The following is a 10,848-nucleotide window of genomic DNA, read 5'->3' as shown; positions in this document are numbered from 1 at the left end:
TATTACAGGTTTAAAAATAGCTGGCACGTGTAGACAAAGCACAGGCTAGCACACAGTATAACAGGCAATTCTTCTGTCAGTCCATGGGCACCACCTACTTGTGCTGGCATGAGTTCCAAACGCAGAGTCGGGACACAATCTATGCTGGATGCAGGTGCTCTCTCGCGGAGCAAGCAGACCACTTCACTTCTGGGATTGTAATTCACTGTATGTGCGGAGGAAAAGCAGGTGAATGTGTCTCTGCTGGCATATGTCGCATTGCCTGCTGTCATCTCGTTTACTTTCAATATGCGCTAGTGACAGGAATGCTCATAGCACAAGTAGGAGGGAAGACACTGATCTGCGCCATATGGAAATGCCGAGATGTTAGCATGGGCAAACATCTCTTCGCATCACCCCAAATGTTGCTAAGGCTCAGCTCCATGTACGAGCAAGCTAGTACAATGCGGTCATATGTCAGACAGCTATGGGCCTACAGCAACTGCTGCCATACCTTTAATGAGAACTCTTGACTAAAAAGGCAACATTTTACAAAGCGAAGTGTCTAAAGAAACGTCCGACGTATCCATTCAATTCTCGTAAAGATACGGCGGACGTCGATATACAGGCTCATGCCTATATGCACGTCGAACGCGTATAGCCGCATTCCGCTTGTTATGCGTGAATGAATTTTATCCTCTATGATATCAGCTAGCCGCGACTCTCGATGAGGTGCTACGAAGAGTTCATCCGTTCTAACATAGATCACGGTCTTCGCTCAGGATTGTTTACGGCAAGCATCACTGTCATGCACATAGCTGCAGGCGATGCAACATACTGCACCAGCTCCACCAGCGGGCATCAAGATACGCACATTCACAAACAGCTTTCGCTTCGCGCTAAACTATCACCTCGATCTGCCCGTAATGTAAGTGAGCTATTCCTAGCATTTATGCTGTCTTAGGTCCTGAATCGACCTCCGAATATCTAGCGCCGGCACAACACACACACCTCGCCGTGCAGAACATTCAGCAGTCCAAAGTATGTATATACGCTGTATGTGAAATGGCATTATGCTCGTTCCTCACGTACAGACAGAGGAAGCAGGATGTTTCTAGTTAAATTCTTCGTTTAAATTCTACCTCAGAGCCGTGGCAGAAGACGTGCCGAATCTACTAGAAGCTACTACACGACTCGTCGAGGCGAAGACCTACTGCACTGCAATGAATTAGTGCACAACCGGAAAGCCGGAAGCGTGAATGATCCGAATTCCCTACGAACAGCAATGTTCTTTGGTATTTAGGGGAAGACTAAACTGAAGTGCTCAGCCTGCATCTTTTTCTCGTCGTTGAATTTTGCATACAGGTAGTTTAAACCCCCGCATGCTCGAGGTTAGCGTGACCCGACTGAATGTATGTAGGATATATGCGGCTGGGCTAGTTGGTCGTTGTCAAGCATTATGATGTCGCAGCGCTGGCGCTGGCAGACAAGGACAGGACTAGGGACTGCACAGTTGTGTGTGTCCCTAGTCCTTTTGTCCTTGTCTGCCAGCGCTGCGACACCATAATGTTTCACTGACTGAACGGCCGCGCAGCTTTGAAACGAGTGGGAGATATGCATACGTCGCCGGACTTATAGGTACACGGTAGAAAATGCGCGCTGCACATTTCGTTCCAGAAGCTGACTCTTGGAATTTTGCATTTTTGCAGAGTGTGCCATGCAAGTGATCGTTGCTATAACCACGCATCCATGTTCCCATGGCTAGCCTACCCCAAGGTGCATAAATGTTCAACCGTGGATGTATCAATGATCGAAGAGAGGACGGATTTTCATAATATTGAGCGCGAAATCGATAGCTACCAGTGCTCAGTGTTAAAGAAATTCTGCTTAGACCATGCACAATTCTGTTTCAGGTGTGGTCAGTAGCTATAAGTTAGAACAGTTCGCCTTTCAAGCAAGCGGCGCCAGCGATGAACCGTTGGAGCGATTTTCCATGCTACACCACTGTCTTGCTAGAAAGCCTACCTAGGCGGCGTTTGACATTCAGCTGCTTTTTGTCGGCCCCGTAATAGAATGCAACTCCTTCAGAAATACGTTAAATGTTCAAAACTGTGTTCTCTTTAACAGTTTCACTTCAGGCTGTCAAAGCAGGCGGACGCTGATAAAGCAGTTGAACACTCCAGTCGAAACCAAACATCCACACGTCTTTAGAGATCTGTAAAATCGCCTTCAGTTTTTAAAATTATAGGAATAGGTCACTTTCCGATCGCTGGGACATAGACCCTCATGACAGCGCTGTCACGTGAATAAGTACCACACCAGACCGAAAGCTTGTCTCATATAACTAAGCTAACTAAAGTATACCTTACAATGTTGTGTTGATTTTTATGGTGCATAAGCGACTAATGCTGCCATGCACCAAGAACAAGGTTTAATGTATTTATTTTGTGTGTAATGACTAAAATGTTCTTTAGGATGTAGCTTGCTTAGGAATATTTCAGGAAACCAAAAATGCAGGAAATTTGCATGCCTCTCCTAGGATCATGCTGGGATGGAAAGCGATCTGTTGCAAAATTCTACAAAATGTTTTCCTCTTATTTTCTCGACTCTGGCGCACGTGTAAGTAAGATATGGTTTATTGTTAGTTTATCTCCACACTCCTTGCACGTTGGTTTGTCCTATTTCATAAGTATGAAGCTGTGTGTAAATGTTTCAAAAATCCTGCCATTTCACTCTCACTTTTCTTTGTACAAGCTTCTTGGTATCTTCATGCAGCGTATTCACCCTCTGTAATTTAGCATTGCGTCAAGGTAACCTGGTTATTTCTTTTCATCACCTTTCAAGACAACTGTCCCGATTTCATAAAGTGTAGGGTTAGTGACGACAGGAACTCCTTGGAAGTCATAGAAATAAATGAGATCCACAATCATGAGCTATCTAGGGTATGCATATACATGTCCATCGCTCAGTGGAATGGTGTCAGTATGCTGTTAGAACAGGTCTTGTGGTAACAACAACCATCGTCTGAGGTGGTCCTTTAATGGGCATTGAAATGCCATGTAACTGCAAGTACTGACAGAAGTCTTGATCATGTTATGTGATGATGCCATCCTTGCATGCATATAGGTATACATTTCAGAATCTGTAGTGCACCACTTGACCATTTGCTATCAGTTTGTGTGAAAATGTATTTGTCATGCATGTTAACCAGTATTTAACAGATGGACCCTATGCACAAGCCAAAAGTGCCACGAGCCAAATGTTACGAGGCCACACGACATGGCAGGAGCTGTTAACCCAAGCTTACAAAGTTTTGTTTAAAATATGTTCTGGGACGTTTCAGCTCCGATTAAGAAAGGTTACTCCTAGGCCATGGAGGCATGTTTGTACAGTTTGGTTAATGTGAGGCTTACAGAGGTCTATGCCAGGTTGTCTATCACACAACAGGGCAGCCTACAACCATATGCTAATGAGTATACCTGAGATAACAGACATAAATTAAGGAATTAGTAATTAAGTTTGTAGCAAAGGGCATGTAAATTAACGGGAATCCACAGTGGGATCTGCAGACAAGAGCCATTAACGCTGGCGCATCATACCCTTACAGGTGGAGATTAGGAGTTTCCCTAACTTTTTGTCTGATCAAAGCTTGTCATTTTCTTTGTTCTTCCAGGTGAGGAAGATGTGAAAATGATAGCATCGAGAATGCAGAGACCATCGTTAACAAGGATGCTGATCCCAACAGCGTAGAAAGGAATTTCAGAAAAGATGGGTGACTAGTAATGCTGACAACAGTTGGGGCTAAGTGGAAAGGCATGAAATTGAAATGCAACGTATGCAGAGATATGTTGCGAGACGACCAGTCTGTGGTGTGCGACATCTGTCTCCCTTAGTTTTATCAAGTGATTGGCCAAAGCATATGGGGCTTGTGGTTTTGTGATAAGTGCAATGTAGTAGCATAGATGCAACCTTGCTCATTAACAATTGGAGTGCAGTAAGTGCATTGTTTTGTTTTTGTAAGATGTTCACGGTTTCCATGCAAACTTTATGAGAAATTTCTTCCTAGAGAATGTTTGCTAAAATGTGAATATAATGTGCAATAAAACCAGTGTTTTCTTGCTATTTACTTTTCCTTGTATACATTAGTTCTGTGAAGGAAACCGCGGCCTAGAAGGAAGTGTAATGGCATGCATTTTGTTACTTGGCCCCGTTGTGCTGGCTCAGTAGTTAAGAGTGCTTGGCTGCTGAACCCATAGAAGCAGATTTGGTTCCAGCCACATCAGGGGCATTTCAATAGAGGCGAAACAATAGGCCGTCATGTACCGTGCGGTGTCAGTGCATGTAAAAGAACCCCAAGTGGTTGAAATTATACCAGAGCCCTCAACTATTGTGTTCCTCATAGCCGTAGTTGTTTTATATCACATCATACTCTCAGTAAGATGCTATTCATGGTCAATTAATCATACACTAAACGACCAATTTTTTTTCTGCATGGTACAGCAGCTGTTGTACAATTTTATTTTAGCCTTCATGAAGGATATCACACTGGCTCCACGTGGCCTTCTGTCGACCCTTGATATGTGTCACAATCAAGCACTCGAGTATGTATTTGTCTAAGGGCACCTATGCATGCATGGAGGGGACCGTTACTTTCCATTTATCAGAACTGAAATGCATGATCCACATCATTCCTGTAATTCAACTGCCTGCTATTTGAACTGTCCAGCATTGATGCAAGTTTCAAAGAACTGCAATTAGCAAATTAATCTAAGCAGCAAACCATGCCAAGAACTGCTTCGGTTTCATCTTTAGCAACTGTTTGGGAACTAAAATTAGCCAAATGTTGCAAAACATAGATGAGAGGTTACAAATTCTAAACAATGCAGCCTACCTGTGGCATGTAGGGTTTCACATCCTAAAGTGACATATGTAGCTATGAAGAATACCGTAGTGGAGAGCTCGGACTAATTTGACTGCCCGGGCTTTGTACTTTGCATTGACATCTTGCAGAAAACAGAAGCATTTGCATTTCACCTGCACCAAAGTGCGACTGCCATCACTGGCATTAAACATCACGACCTTGGGGCAAGTAGCCGAACGTGCCGCTGAGATGTCGAAGTGTGTACGTACACGCTATATACGTCAACCTTTCTAGCATTAAAGCTGTCACATGCATGGCAGATATTCATGTTCAGCTTCGGACTGACAAGTTTAAAAGTGCACCATTTGTGTTTGTCTAGCATGAAAAACTAAGGAAACTAAGGAAAGAAAAAAAGAACATAATATATTGAAAAAGCACTAGTCAATAACACATAAAGCATATTTGTTCCTTCATTAATGATAAAATGGTCTTCAACAATAGTACAAAGCTTGAACATTTAGGAAGGTGCTGTGCCAGGCAGCTATTTTACAGAAACCTGAACCATTTCACCTGTAGTAATGCTCATCTCAGCGGTGTGGGCTGGGCACTTATTTTTCGGTCCACTCCAACATGCGAAAACTGCATCATGTGCATTCCCATTTTCTGAGTTTTGAGCTCTGTAGTGCGGTCTGATAAATTGTCGATGACGTATTTTCATCTGACTGTTGAACAGCACGTGTAAATAAATTACCACTGCACCTAATAAACACTGACATGCACGTGGAACATCGCCGATCATAAACAGACACACTGATGTCCGTCCGGACATTGGCGCATTCATCACGGTAGGACTTAATCCGTACATCATAGCATCTCACGGTAAGCATGAACCACACCTCCAGTTGTACAACAAACACGAATGAAGCGATGCTTGGGCTAGAGACACGCCGGCAGTACCCAGCTTTTTCAGCGCCACTTGTATATGTATGTAGAACTTGCAGCACCAAACCTCTATGCGAGGAGAAAGCGTGACGCATCTCATCACAGATGGAATTGAGGAAACTTTGGAGAATCAAAACTACATAACGACCATCGTAGACGTTAATCCACATGATAACGAGGACCAAATGAACGGGCGTGCAGGTCGCGGGCTGGCCGTCAACACCGCGATTAAATGCGCTTGCGCTCTGGTCGTGCTTGCCACCCTGCCGCGGTCCACCTCACGTAAACCTATCATCATGCCATCGCGTAGTCTATCACCCATTCTAGGCACTATTCTTGCCACTGTACTATTCTTTGTAATTTCACATTTCACGCATGCAATATGTAGTACATACTTCTTGCACCTCGCACACCTCGTACCACCAACTTCGATTTGGCTACATATGGCTACCAAGTTGTTGCTGCAACCACATCTGGGGACATCTCCATGTCTGGGGATCTCCGTCCAGCTTTCCCGACGGATCCCAAGGCCCATATCAGAGAAAAATGCGTTGGGTCCGTCGGACGAACCCCACCGATCGGATCCGTCCGGCTTTCTCGAAGACGTAAACACCTCATCGGGTCCGTCTGCCGTACCTCTGAAAAATGTTTCCCGGATCCGTCCGACGTATCCCGAAGAAAAACGCACCGGGTCCGTCGGACGTACCTTTAAGACCATTGATCGGGTCCGCCCGACGTACCTTTAGCCAGTCTTTACAAAGAGCAAAGTAAATGATAAGAATTACTTTTTTTTTTCATTTAACAAAGCTGGTGGTCACAGTGAAGAACTCATGCCACGACTGTTAATATGTCTCTACTGCCCCATTTGTAAAGCAAACAGATTGAAGTTCTCGAATGAGCATGGTTACAGTTGTGAGCAGCCAAGGTCAATTCAAATGGTCCCGTTACTTGGAAGAAAACGCGTGCAGCTGCCTATTGCCAGCGGCATCAACTCGACGATGAAGGCCCCTGCGAACTCTGAGACCAATTACTAAAGCACAGAAAATAAGATCTGCCAGAACTCCAAAGAACTAGAAAGTAAACATAATATTCGCGCTCAGGAATGAATGCAGTTTTTGTTACTTGCGTAAGAAAAAAACATGTCACGTTTATAATAATATTTTAACTTGTTTCTAACGGCCTCTCTCGGCCGTTTAGTATCCTCTGCGTAGTTGCCCAGAGCTCAGATATGGCTCAGACCAAAGTTTTTTTTCATCCGCGGAATGGGTGCGTCATTGGCCCCGGTTCAACGTTCATCATTGCGTGCTGTGTACAGACTGGGTTATCTGTACCAAACAGTCAGTATTTCATTCTGCTGGTTGTGGTAGAGCTTTATAGCAAAGCGAAGTCTGTGTGTGCTCGATGAGAAACTGATTGCCGCTGTATGTGCGCATTTCTGGACGATGGGACAATGCTGCGTCACAGCTCGGCGGCTCAGCTCGGCCTCTCAGGCACGTCGCAAAAGTGGTGGCTTGTTTTACGGATCCACGTCTGCATGAGCGGCGTATCGCTGCATGTTTTAATTGAACGGTGAAGGTGAGATTTTATTGCCCCCAAAACACGTGTCACATTGTGCAAAGCCTTCCGTTCCGCTCTCTTTGCTGCGTGTTTTGCTTACAGCGTCATATTACCGCAGCAATGTTCGCTGAATGTGCTTTAGCTGTTATCACAGGGATGTTCCTTTTGTCAATGGGATCTTTGTAATGAACATGTTAAATGCTTAAGTTGTAAATTTGTAGCCTCACATTGACTCCTCTCAGTGGCAAATGAAGCGCGAGTAAAATAGAATCGTCAACAGGGCGAGATTTTTTGGAGCGAAGCTATATCGCAGTTATTTTCACTTCTCAGATGCATGAACTTCTAAATACTAGCAATCCCTATTTGAATTGCTTACCTAAGCTCTTACAGGTTGGTGTTCTAGTGCTAGCGTTAGTTATTCCGTTCATTTTTCTTTGTTCTTTGACACTGATATGTACTTTGTTAGCAAAATATTTTACCCTTTTATAATCTCACCTCGTCTCGTTTGGAGACCTACGCTCAGGTCATTTTGTTATCACGAGGATTTCATGAAGACCGTGACGAATCAGCGGTGGTTGATTTCCTACACTTCAAGATTTGCATTGTCGTGAAGTGTCTGTGCAAGTAATCGTGAATTAATAAAGCCTGGCTTTCTATGCAGCACAGCTTCACTTATTTATGCCCTTAGTGAAATCCTTCAAGCCATGTGATTCTATCCATGTGCTTGCCGAATTCACTTGAAGGCCCAATGGTTCACAAACGTGCCCGAAGAAATAAGCCCCAAAATGCGTTTACTTGACGCGTGACGAAAGACTAGGCTAATGACGACGGAGGCAGAACGATACTATGATAAGGTGGTTAAAGATGTAACATTTCAGTTAACGTAAAACTTGACAGTAGAAATCCATGTCAAGTAAAGTTGGCTGAACAGTTACTAAAACTTGAAGTTGGGCTAGATGGTGCATTGCAACTTGACTGAAGATAAAGCGCACAGGAAGACACACACAAGAGAGTGTGTCTTGTGTCTTCTTCTCTTGTGTGTGTCTTCCTGTGCGCTTTATCTTCAGTCAAGTTGAACAGTTACGGTGTCTATTTTTCTGCTTTATCCGAGCATCATTCTGCCTTCGTTGTTGTTGACCTTGTTTTTTGTTCATAAGTAAAAAGACATTCCCCGCCAAAAGTATGTCACTGTGACGTCACAAGCAACGTCACGTGTTTGTTTTGCCTTACAGTTCGCAGGGGGCGCCGGGAAACTAAAGCCTCGCTCAGAGTTGACACCTAGGCTTCTATGCGAGTTACGCTACCATACTAATTCTACCATGGAGCAGCTTAGATATGTGTCCGTAAGGGTGGCACATTGTTTCATTGTTCAAAAGAATTCTAAACAATAGGTGGTTTGGAACTTAAAGGGGAAAGAACAGAGCAGCTGGCTGTAGAGGCAAAAATGCTGCAAATGGTGAGTGGTGGACAGGTGTCACGCTGTTGTGAGCTGCACCTGGACTTTGCAAGCAGCCTCGTGCTACTCATGAGCCGCAGCTTGGCCATACCTAGCTTATATAAGCTTGGCTTGTACAAAACATGCCTGCAAATGTAACCCTGCCTCAAGGCTGCCTACTGTGGCAGCTTCAGTGTTTAGGGCATTTGACTAGTGAGCTGGGTGACGTTGGCTCGGTCCAAGCCAAGGTGGTTACATTTGGATGGTAGCAAAGAAGTAGATGGTCAAAATTATCCAGAGCTACCTACAATGGCTGACCCTCATTGTCTAAGTTTCTTTGGCATGTTGAACCCTATCATCAAGTCAAGACTGCCTACTGTTAGCGTTAGTAGATGACCTTCGCAATGCCACAAAGTCTCTCCCTCACCACTTTCTGAAATTTCGTTGTTTGCAATTGAACTCAGGTTACAGCTTCATCATCATCATCATCATCATCATCAACCTGACTATACCCACTGCAGGGCGAAGGCCTCTCCCATATTTCTCCACTTAACCCGGTGCTGTGCTAGCTGCATCCACTTGACCCCTGCGAACTTCTTAATCTCATCCGCCCACCTAACTTTCTGCTGCACCATGCTACGCTTTCCTTCCCTTGGAATCCAGTTTGTTACCCTAAGCGACCATCGGTTATCCTCTCTTCGCACTACATGTCCTGCCCATGCCCATTTCTTCTTAATTTCCACTAGAATGTCGGTAACTTGAGTTATTTCTCTGACCCACTCTGCACGCTTCCTATCTCTTAATATTACCCCTACCATTTTTCGTTCCATAGCCCTCTGGGTTGTCCTACACTTAAGTAGAACTCTCTTGGTTAGCCTCCACGTTTCAGCGCCATAGGTGAGTACAGGTAAGATGCTACTGTTATATACTTTCCTCTTTAGCGATACCGGTAAGCTGCTAGTCATAATCTGCGAGTGCTTGCCAAATGCGCTCCGTCCCAATCTTATTCTTGTTATTTTCTTTTCATGGTCCGGATCTGCGGTTACTACCTGTCCTAAGTAGACATATTTGCCTACTACTTCCAGTACTTCGCTACCTAATGTAAACTGCTGTTCCTTCCAGAGGTTGTTGAACATTACCTTAGTCTTCTGCATATTGATTTTCAAGCCTATCTTTTTACTTTTCCTGTCTAGGTCATGAATCATTTGCAGTTCATCCCCCGAGTTGCTTAGCAAGGCAATGTCAGCAGCAAATCGCAGATTACTGAGGTATTCTCCGTCTACTCTTATCCCTAACTGCTCCCATTCCAAGTCTGAATACTTCCTCTAAGCAAGCTGTGAATAGTACTGGGGAGATTGTGTCTCCTTGCCTAACACCTTTCTTTATGGGAATTTTGTTACTAGTTGCTGTGCAGCCACTATATATATCTGCCAGCACTTTCACGTACGGCTCGTCTACCCCCTGATTTCGCAATGCCTGCATCACCGCCGAAGTTTCAACTGAGTCAAATGCTTTTTCGTAATCAGTGAATGCTATATATAAGGACTGGTTATATTCCGAGCATTTTTCCATCACCTGATTGATAGTATGGATATGATCGATAGTCAAGTACTGTTTCCGAAACCCTGCTTGATCCTTTGCTTGATTGAAGTCTAAGGTTGTCCTGATTCTATTAGCACCTTAGTAAATAATACCTTATGCGTAACAGACAGTAAGCTGATTGGTCTGTAATTTTTAAGGTCCTTAGAGTCTCCTTTCTTATGAATGAGGATAATGTTTGCATTCTTCCATGGTTCCGGTACCGTCGATGACACCAGGCACTGCGTATACAGGGTGGCCAGTTTTTCTAGCACTATATCCCCCCCGTCCTTCAGCAAACAGCAAATCTGTAGTTATCTGATCCTCTCCAGCTGATTTCCCCCTTTCATAGTTTCTAATGCTTTCTTGACCTCGTCCTTCGTCACTGGTGGAACGTCTGACTGTTTTTCCCTACCGCCAATCTCATTACGGTCCTGACTACTTTGGCTACTGTAGAGATTTGTATAGAACTCCTCGGCTACTTTGACTATCTTAT

The sequence above is a fragment of the Amblyomma maculatum genome, chromosome 1 (genome assembly GCF_055883805.1).
Source record: "Amblyomma maculatum isolate TAMU_Amacu chromosome 1, ASM5588380v1, whole genome shotgun sequence".
Taxonomy (NCBI): Eukaryota; Metazoa; Arthropoda; class Arachnida; order Ixodida; family Ixodidae; genus Amblyomma; species Amblyomma maculatum.
This window is presented reverse-complemented; position numbering follows the sequence as displayed.